The sequence below is a fragment of the Dasypus novemcinctus genome, chromosome 4 (genome assembly GCF_030445035.2).
Source record: "Dasypus novemcinctus isolate mDasNov1 chromosome 4, mDasNov1.1.hap2, whole genome shotgun sequence".
Taxonomy (NCBI): domain Eukaryota; kingdom Metazoa; phylum Chordata; class Mammalia; order Cingulata; family Dasypodidae; genus Dasypus; species Dasypus novemcinctus.
The window spans coordinates 163,591,512-163,600,013 of NC_080676.1; the positions used below are offsets into that span (position 1 = coordinate 163,591,512).

At 52.8% G+C, this 8,502-nt stretch overlaps 1 long non-coding RNA gene across 1 annotated transcript; it reads right to left on the minus strand.

The window, feature by feature from the left end:
- Window positions 1-1,841: 1,841 nt before the first annotated feature.
- Window positions 1,842-5,521, minus strand: LOC101433195 (uncharacterized). The gene is made up of 3 exons (XR_188471.4): window positions 4,882-5,521; window positions 3,479-3,636; window positions 1,842-2,149 (listed from the first exon to the last, which is right to left on the minus strand). It is a non-coding gene; the product is annotated as an uncharacterized lncRNA (long non-coding RNA).
- Between the last annotated feature and the right edge of the window lie 2,981 nt (window positions 5,522-8,502).

An 8,502-nucleotide genomic window follows, 5' to 3' on the forward strand; every position in this document is an offset into this window, starting at 1 on the left:
AGGAACTTTAAGTAACGGATTTTTTTCTTAATGACTTCTTCAAATCAGCAGTGGGTCACAATGAAAGCAGGAGTTAAAATAGGTGCCCAAGGGTCCGGGGGCCCTGCCGAGGGTCTCAATAGTCTGGCTAAGTGGAGGAATTCTAGCCGGGTGTGTGTGGACAAAAGTATTTTGGCTTGATGGGATACATCCATCCACCCATCCATCCACCCATCCATCCAGCCATCCACCCATCCATCCAGCCAGCCAGCCACGCATCCATCCATCTACCCAGCCATCCATCCATCCAGGCACCCATCCATCCATCCATCCATCCATCCATCCATCCATCCATCCACCCACCCACCCACCCATCCATCCATCCATCCATCCATCCACCCATCCAGCCACCCATCCATCCATCCAGCCAGCCACGCATCCATCCATCCATCTACCCATCCATCCATCCATCCATCCATCCATCCTTCTACCCATCCATCCATCCATCCATCCAGCCAGCCAGCCAGCCACCCATCCATCCATCCATCCATCCATCCATCCATCCATCCATCCACCCATCCAGCCACCCATCCATCCATCCATCCACCCATCCATCCAGCCAGCCAGCCACGCATCCATCCATCTACCCAGCCATCCATCCATCCAGGCATCCATCCATCCATCCATCCATCCATCCATCCATCCATCCACCCACCCACCCATCCATCCATCCATCCATCCATCCAGCCACGCATCCATCCATCCATCTACCCATCCATCCACTCATCCATCCACCCACCCATCCAGCCACCCATCCATCCATCCTTCTACCCATCCATCCATCCAGCCACCCATCCATCCATCCATCCATCCATCCATCCATCCATCCATCCATCCAGCCACCCATCCATCCATCTGCCCATCCATCCATCCATCCAGCCATGCATCCATCCATCCATCCACCCACCCACCCATCCATCCATCCATCCATCCATCCATCCATCCATCCATCCAGCCACGCATCCATCCATCCATCTACCCATCCATCCATCCATCCATCCACTCATCCATCCACCCACCCATCCAGCCACCCATCCATCCATCCTTCTACCCATCCATCCATCCAGCCACCCATCCATCCATCCATCCATCCATCCATCCATCCATCCATCCATCCATCCATCCGCCCGTCCAGCCACCCATCCATCCATCTGCCCATCCATCCATCCATCCAGCCATGCATCCATCCATCTACCCATCCACCCATCCATCCAACAACAATTTACTGCCTGCTTCAAATTTCTGGGGTCTACAAAAGCTGAAAAAGGGGTGTAAAGGCTTGGCCCTTGCCCTGAAGTCACCTCCCTGGAATATTCAGCCCACGTCAAGCGGTGGGGTGCTCTTTCCCGCCCTGTCTCACCCACACCCCTCACCGAACTTGAGTCTAGTTTCAGCTCTGCCTTGCGCTCGGGCCGAGCTTCCTTCTCTTCTCCATCTCCCATTTATGGCTCCAGAGCAGGGTGTCTTCCCAGCCCTTCCCCGCCTTCCCCTGCTCCACAGCCTCTTCCTTCAGGAGGGCAGCTGGTGCTGTGCTCGTTTGTTTTGGGCTTGGCTCTCAACGCTGCAGGCAGTTCTCTGCACTGCCCTTAGCACACTCCTCACAATGACCCATCTGGAGCTCCCCAAGCCACAGGACCCCCCGGCTTTCAGCACAGTTCAGATGTCCTGTGACTCATGGCGTCGGCCATTTAAAAATGTCAAACTGGCGCTATTTTAAGGGAAACAAAAATATGGCTAATCCAATTTTTAAATTTACTTTTAAAACATGAGTTACATTTCTGTAAGCCCCCAGTTCTCAGTATGATGAATACCGTGAGAGAGGAAAGACAGGTTCCTATTTTTTTTCTATTTATTTTAAATGTTACATTCAAAAAATATAAGAGGTCCCCATATGCCCCCCACTCCCAACAGGTTCCTATTGAAGATCACAACGCACGGGCTTCAGCAGCCTGCCAGGCGCCTGCCTTCCGTGTCGCTGTCACAAAATTGTGTCATTATCAAGCGATCCACTCCTGACTTCTGTTTCGGCTTTGACTAAATTATTCTTGGGTAAATATAGGGCTCATGACTTCTTTCTTTATCTTTGCCTTTTTTCTTATTATGTTTCCCCCTGATGAAGAGAAAAACACAATGGAGATCATTACAAAGTCGCCCCTTCTCAGCCCTGCAGGAACCTTTGCAAGTGCCTCGGGGGTTGCTGGCCCGTGGGTGACCAAGACGTTTGTCCACCACGCCTTGGCCGCCCGTGGCTCCTATCCTCCACCCCCAGCCTCCCACCACCCCGCCCCTGTTGACTGGCCCTGCACGCAGTGGGTGTTTATCCCAGTGGCGGGTATTTGATCAAGGCCAGGCTCCCCAAGCTGGCGGTGACACGAGGATTAAGGACAAGAACGGGGTTAAACAGATCCCCCTTAAGAGGATTTGAATCCAAAACTTCCCAGGGCAGGCTTTCCCAGCCACGGCACCCTGGAGGTTCTGCGCTGGGTCTCGCTTTGTGGGGGCCATCCTGGGCGCTGTAGGCTGTTGAGCATCCCCATCCCACTGTGTGACCACCCACAGTGTATAACAGACATTGCTAACTGTCTCCTGGGGGGCCACTGGGAACCATGGGCCTAGAGCCCCGGTCTGCGGGCAGCAGGAGCCAGGCGGTAAGGAGAGCTTCTGGGGCTGCCGCGAGCTGAGTGGAGGCCACGCAGACCGTGCACTGAGAAAAGGTAACGAGCCGGCGGAGGGCAGCAGCCAGGGCAGATGTGGACGGAGCCCAGGCCAGTGTGGGGCCCTGGCGTGAGGTTGCAGAGGCCAGGCACCTTCCGTCCTGTGGGTGGCTTCTCCGGGGAACTGGTGAGGGTCCCTGTCCTTTGCCAGCAGAGGGCCTGGCTAAGACCTGCCAACATCCTGCTGCCCCTGGACACCCAGCATCAGGGAGGCGCCCCACCCTGGAAGGTCCTATGTGAGGCGACTGAGCAGCCACCGTGCTTTCTCTCCCACTCAGGAAAGCATAGAGAAGGCACGGGAGGGTCACCTGATGAGTCCTCCAGGTGACGTCGGCAAGGGGACTTTTATACCCCTCACAACTGACCAAAACGCTCAGCGCGCGTCCGGGGGCGGCTGTGGTCAAAGTGCATCCTGCAGCCTCAGGGCTCCTCTGGGCCTTGCAGCAGGTGCCATGAAGGGGAGTGAGCATAACAGGGGAGCCGAGCTGGCCCATGCCACCCATTCGCACCTCGTCCCCATCACTCAGTAGCAGCTGGTATAAGAAGAAGGCAGAATCTCGATGTTAAAAAGTGGGCCCAACAGACACTCCACCGGAGAGGAGCTGTAGATGGCAGATGAGCACAGGAAACGCTGCTCAACAGCATTAGCCACGAGGGAAGTGCAAACTGAAGTGACGCCACTACACACCGGTTAGAAGGGCTACAATGGAAACTACTGACAGTACCCGGTGTGGATTAGGATATGAAGCACCTGGAGCTCTCACACATTTCTGGTGGAAATATGAAGTGGTACAACCACTCTGGAAAATGGTTTGGCAGTTTCTTTTACAGTAAAACAGGCACTCTCTCCATGACCCAACGATTTCACTCTGAAGTATTGGCCCTAGAGAAAAGAAAAGATAGAACAGGTTTATTCCCCAACTGGAAACAAACCAAATGCCCATCAACTGTTGCCCAGATAAATAGTGCTATATCCATACAAGGGAACACTAGTCAGCATAAAAAATGATGAGCTATGCACGAACAGGATCAGTGATTCAAAAGCATCAGGCGAAATGAAAGAAGCCGCACACGGAAAGCTAGATGCAGCACAATTCCAGTTACAGGACATTCTGGAAAAGGTGAAACTATGAGGACAGAAATCAAAAGAGGCAGCTTTTGGGGTGATGGAAATGTGCTATACCTAGATTGTGGTGGTGGTTACGTGTCTGTGTATATTTGCCAGCACTTAGCGAATGAATTTGCCCATATGTAAATCTTACCTAAGTAAATCTGTCTTAAAGACTGAAATAAAAAGAATGTAGAACAAGCTTTTCTTCAGAAGGTTTGCAAGCTCAAGCTCACATGTTCCTGAAACCTTTTAGCATCTTGCTGTGTTCCCCTAAAGCCCAAGGGGATAACAGAATTTCAGACACTCCCTCCTGAATTTCTTGATCTTTGTACTTTAGGTTTTTGGACTCACCCACACAATCTCCTTAAAACTAAGAGGTCGTAAAGCTTGGTGGGACTCGTGCTGGCTTCTTCCTCCCCCCAAGGATCATTCAGTGCTTTGCTGGACCTTGGTATGGAAACATTTTTTTCTAGAAAGAGGGGTATGAGGAAGCAATATGTTTGGCAAGCATGGCTTGTGGAGACTTGCTTCCTATGGAATGTTCCCATAAGCAGAAGTGTGAATGTTGAAATCGGTCACGAGCTTTGGTGAATATTTTTGAACTGAAAAGTCAAAACAGACCAATACCGTGAGATTTACATACCTTGAATAAAATCTGACAACTCTGTGGAGCCAGCCTGCCCTCGGGGACAGGTCAGGAGCCGCCAGGAGGTGCTGACCTGTGTCCCTGCTGCCACCCGTGTCCCTGCCACCACCCCGTGTCCCCGCCGCCACCCCCTCTCCCTGCCCACGTGCTGGAGCCAGCAGAGCCCCCCGGTTTGCCTCTGGGGCAGGAAGTGGGGGGGTCTCAGTTAAGCCTCCAGGCCTCAGCTTTGGCCCCAACCTGGCTTTCCCCAGCGCACCCCGCGTTTGGGGAAGGGTGGCTCGAGTGCCTTCCCTGCCTGCCCTTCCCCCAAGTGGGCGTTCCTGGGTTCGTCCATCTGCTGAAACCCATCCAAGGTCACCTAGAGGACAAACCTCCCCGGCTCCCGTCCATCGGGGTTCTCACGAAGGCGGCTTCTTGGTGTCAGCTTCTGTTATAGACAAGTGTTTTCCATGGAAATAACTTCAAACTCACAGAAAAGTCGCATGTATGACTCCTGCCTTTTACCCCAATTCACCGGCTGCCAAATGTTGTCGGTCAAGGGTTTTGTTGTTTCACAAACAGGAAGGATTCTGTTGGGTGATTATTTTTCAATGAACAATACTCAAAAAAAAAAAAGGCTTCTCGCTGTGCTTGGCACGGAGGATCCGCAGCCGGGGGTCCAGCCGGATTCCCGGCGTGCTGGGGGGCTCGGCGCCTTGGCTCTGCCCTCGTGCCGGAGGCCGGGAAGCCCGCCTTCTCGGGGCTCCTTCTCCGGCCCCTCAAAAGGGGGTTCTCAGTGTGGACGAGCCACAAGCTTGTGTTTCCGGAGCCAGTCCAGGTCCAGAACGGGGCGGCGGAGGGGGCTGGCCCCCGGGGCGTCCGGGCTGGCCAGTGGGGGGGGAGCGAGGGGTCTCCAGGGAGGCCCTGCCCAAAGCGCAGGAGCCCCGGCGTTCTCAGGGCGCAGGACGCGTTCCTTCTACACCGTGAGAACGCGCTGTCACGGGGCGAGCCCAGCCTTCCTCTCCCCCCGCCCCCGACCAACGTGCTTCCAGATTTCGTGGACACGCTGGATGGATAACGCGTGACTTCTGGGATTATTTTTGTCTCTTTATTCATCCTTAAACATCTTTTACCATTTTAACTGTGCAGCGTTTGTTTTTTTCTAATCTTATGATTGTCTAAGCGCAGAAGTGCCAGCAGCGTTACTCATTGTCAGCAAAACCCAGATGGTATTTTTATCCTCCGCTACAGTTGGCTTCCTCACGTCTTTCCAGGCCCTATAACCCCTTAAAATCCCTTAAAATGTCCATTTATCCCGCCAAGCTGTTCTTTAATCAACCAGAAAGACTAGGGCACACGTTTTTATTAGTCTCTTCCTAATTGAGATAAAGCACGATGTTTAAAAATTACACACGTATACATGGACGGATGAATACATTTTTAGAAGCAGGAGAATGCCCCGCCTCTGACATGCCTCTTCCAGTCCTGAGTTTTCTAACCAGCTGTTTGTGGAAGGCGGAGGACACCTGAGCCCAGAGCCCGAGGGTGCCCTGCTCCCCGTGGGCAGGATGCCAGCAGGCCTGGGGGGGAGCCCGGGGGGCTGGGACTCTGGATTAGCAGCCTCAGCCTGCTGCCTTTCTCTTGGTTCCCCCCAAAAGTCAGAGGACTTTGGAGGTGGAAAGGAAGTGGGGCGAGGGGCTCCTAGTTCGACTTGCTGTCTCCAGATGAGGGGGGCTGTTGCAGAATCAGAACTCAGAACTCAGACCCTTTGCCTCCGAGGGCAGGGGAGTCGGGCCAGGCCTCTGCCTGTGGCCAGTCTTCTTGGACAGTGGCTGGGGACAGTGCTCTTCTAAGATGGGGTGTCCAAAAGAGGCTGGAGGGGGCAGTGAGCTAGGAGGGAGAGAGGAGGGGTGCTGGCAGTGGGTTTCTCCCCAGCCCCAGATCTCTGCTTGGACACGGAGAGCCGTGGCAGCTGAGCGCATCCTCTGCCCGTTTCCTTTTCAGTGTACAAGGCACGGGGTGGCAGCAGGATTCCACGTTGCCAGCCTCTCGTTGCAGGACTTCTGGAGCTGCAGAGGCAAGACAGGGCCCCATCGCTGTAAATTCCGAGGTCCACATACCTGGCTCAGGTGGGGTAGCAGAGCCGGGGCTGTGGCTGATGGGAGAGCCCTGAGAGGAAGCTGAAAGTCAGGGTGACTGGTAAGCACTTCAGGATAAAGGGTCCCAATGGGAAGCCCTGCCCTGATGGGAGGGTGCCAGTTTCCCTAAAATTAGCCCATCTGTTTCTACAAAAACACTGAAACATGGCAGAGGAACACAATCACCCTTTGAGGCATTACTGGTCCCTTTATGAAACCTTTCTGGAAAGAAAATCGATCACTTGAAAAGTGACGTCAATGCACCTTTGCTGCGGTGAAAGAGGGATGGGTAGAAAAAATGTTTGGAGGAAATATAACGAAATACAGTTCCATTAAAGTAGTAGCATTTAAAAAAACACAGAATGAGGACAGTTGTCTGAGTTTGAGGGTAAAGCAGTCCAAAGCAGCATTCAATGTCAAGGAAAAGCCTTCGAGACTTTTTGCACGGCCCCTGTTTGGGCAGGGCAAAACTTCAGCAAGTGCTAGCAAGCTCTTGGCAACTGCTGCTGGGTCACCCGATGCACCACGGAAGCAGAAGCTGCAGCACCGCACTAAAAAGATGAGACGCACCTTGTAACGAACGACCCCTGTCACCCCTCTCCTGTCTGTCCTCGTTTTTATGGTCACCCACAAACACCGAGGAAACAATACCAACTACAACTACGTAGTTGCCAACTACAACTACGACCCTCTTCATTTGTTAGCTCTGGCAATAAAGAACTGCCCTGACCGGCTGCCCATAAGAAATTTCTTTGCAACAGGGCCGTAAGTACCTGTGGCAGAGAAGGCTGGTGCCCACCCCAGCCTCCACCGACCCCTTCCTTCTTAGTTCTAGAACTCCAGTTGTAGTTGGTGCCCAGCTAAAAGGCCCAGCCTCTTGGCTGTCTTGGCTACATGATGTTCTGCCAAAAAGATGTCAGTGGAAATGTGGTGTGAAACTTCTGGGAAGGCTTCTTATAAGGTAGGAGGCACTTCTCTTCCCAGCCCCTGCAGCTTTCTTTCCATTGTCTGGAATGTGGATGTCATGGCTGGAGCTCCAGCAGCTGTTTTATTCCAGGAGTTTGTTCTAGGGAATGGCTCAGACTGAACCTGTTGCTGAGCCCTGAGTCCCAGAGGAGTCATCTCAGGCCTTGAAACCTAATGGAAATTTGCTCTGCTGGGTTTTGAACTGGCTTGGGACCAGTGACCCCTTCATCCCTTCCATCTTCCCCTTCTGGAATGAGGATGGCTAACCCATGCCTGCTCTTCCCCTGCATTTTGGAAGCAGAGAGCTGGTGTCCTAGGTTTACAGGCGGAGAGCAATTTTGTCTCCAAATGGACCACACCCAGAGTCTCACCATACCCGATTTAAATGATATTTGGGACTTTTGAGTTGATATTTAGATTAAATTTTGGACTTAGAGTTGATGCTACAGCAATTAAAACTTTGGAGGATGTTGGGGTAGAGTAAATGTATTTGCACATGAGACAGACGCGTTTTGGGGGCCAGAGAGTAGACTGCGGTGGGTTGAATGGCCCCTCTTCCCCTCCAAAAGATATGTCTTTGCCCTAATCCCCGAAATCTGTGAATACCAGTGTTTTTGGAAAAAGAGTCATCACGGAAGTAATTAAGGATCTGGAGTTGAACTCATCCTGGGTTATCTGGTTGGACCCCAAATCCAGGGACAAGAGTCCTTGTAGGGGACACTAGAGGAGAGACAGAGTGAGAAGGCGGAGGCTGGAGTGAGGCGCAGCAACGCTGTCAGAGCGTCTCGCAGAGCATGGGCCTGCCAGCACCTTCCTTTCTGGCTTCTGGGGAGTCGATTTCTGTTTTAAGCAACAAGTTTGCAGTAATTTAATTCAGCAGCCAAGGAGATGAGTGTAGATTTGTGGGGA